The sequence below is a fragment of the Ostrea edulis genome, chromosome 2 (assembly GCF_947568905.1).
Source record: "Ostrea edulis chromosome 2, xbOstEdul1.1, whole genome shotgun sequence".
NCBI classification, from domain to species: Eukaryota; Metazoa; Mollusca; class Bivalvia; order Ostreida; family Ostreidae; genus Ostrea; species Ostrea edulis.
Window position 1 is genome coordinate 108868507 of NC_079165.1, and position 1947 is coordinate 108870453.

The 1947-nt window shown below is 46.7% G+C and overlaps 1 pseudogene; it reads left to right on the plus strand.

The window, feature by feature from the left end:
• The first annotated feature begins 488 nt into the window (after positions 1–488).
• Positions 489–1532, plus strand: LOC130051558 (3'-5' ssDNA/RNA exonuclease TatD-like; annotated as a pseudogene).
• Positions 1533–1947: the final 415 nt, after the last annotated feature.

The window sequence follows — 1947 nt, forward strand, 5'->3', positions numbered from 1 at the left end:
CAATGCGGCAGATCTGCCGCAAAAATGCGGCAGATCTGCCGCATTTTCCCCTAAAGAGGGCCTCTGCAGTGCTATCCGATGCCGGCACTCGGATGTCCGTGTCTAGGGCTTCATGTTCTGGCACGTCTCCAACCCATAACCAGAGCTACCATTGCCCAGTCTGTGGCAAAAGCCTGTCTGGACATGTGAAATGGCATGTCTTACGCAGCCACCTGACATGGTTTTGGATAGGTAATCTCTCCTGCTGGGAGTGCAGACAATTGGAAGGGTCAACCCTTAGCCTGACAGTGAACCACACTATGGCCCATGAGGGACAGCAGAGGTCCTTCGACGATGATAACCTACATGAGTGGTGCCAGCTGTTCAATGGGTCATTACATTTACTCAGAGAATGGTTTCGTGCAGAGGATCTAAATGATCTCTTACAACTATTGGCAACTCAAATTAACATCCCAGGTGGGGAATTTACTGTTTCTGAACAGCAACTGATGGCATTCTACAGCGCTCATTACAGTGACAGCCAACCATGCTCGTACATGATTTCCCCTCTAAACCACACAGTGTGTGTACTTCATTGGCAGGTCATATCCACTATTCTCAAGGGTCAGACCCCGGAGCGCCAGGAAATGTTCAAGAACCATCAATGTAGGCTCCTAACCACAGGGATGACTGTAGATAAGCCAATCATTTTTGAAGAGCCGGTATCACTAGTGGACAGTCACTTCCATCTGGACAAAGTTCTCCAACGTTTCAGCTATCTCAACTGGCCTCATTTGCAAGATTCCCTTCAGGGCAGAGATTATGTGAACTTGGCAATTGCCAACTATGTATTTCCTAAAGAATGGGATGTTTGGGAACAACAAATAGCGTCGGCCACTAACCTGAAGGTTTCCTTTGGTATCCACCCTCACTCTGTATGTGATGCCCACCCTGACATCCTGACAAGGCTCTCTGAATTGGCTAGCTTGCCACAGTGCTGCGCTATTGGTGAAATTGGCATAGATCTAACATCGCAGTGCAGCTGTAATCCATGCCATAACCCTCAGGACTGCCAGCGTGAGCGCCTCAGGAAATAGTTGGACTTCCTTGCAGAAATGCTTCTGATGGCTCGTGACTTGGGCAAGCCCGTCATACTACACTGTCGAGACAATGGCATGGGTGAAGCAGCAGTGCACACACTCGCTACCATACACATGATGGATATGTCGGATCATGTCTTTCATAGACACTGCTTCATTGGCGAGTTAAAGGAGCTGCGGCAGTGGCAGAGGGAATTGACCCATGTCGAGTTTGGGGTCACAATGAAATCCGTGCAGGACCCGAGGATGGTAGCGTTAATACCGCCGGAGCAGCTTTTGCTTGAGACAGATGCCCCCTATCTTCCTCCTGCTTCTGGATGCCGCCTTAATCATCCTTGGAATATTATCTCCTTGGCCAAGCAAGTATCCTTTATAAGGAATATGCCGGCATCTCTTCTGTTGAAGATAGCCAACACTAATGCCATGGAGATCTATAGTCATCGAGTCCACTAGCTATATATAGTGCCAGTCTTCTTATTGTTATATTTTTTTTTTCTTTGTGGACCTCATTTTGGATTGTACATACATTTTTCAGATATATGTACTTAGGAAAAGTGCATGATTTCTGTTATCTGATGTTTGCTGTTACGTATTGGTCTTCGCATATCTTGAGGACAATTCAATTATTACTATACTCCATGTCCTATTGTTGAACTGTTTGGGGGTGGGGGGTGGATTTTACATAGCTGTAAAGTTAATATAGTATTAATTCGCCAATGAAAATCATCGGCTCTACAAGGAGGGGAGGAGTGTGGTACCACAGCCCGACTCATCTGCGTACGATCTATCTAACGATATATTGATATCCTGACCCGCCATCTTGCCAGACGTTTCTACGGACACAGCCTGTCTAAAGGACATCTCTGGA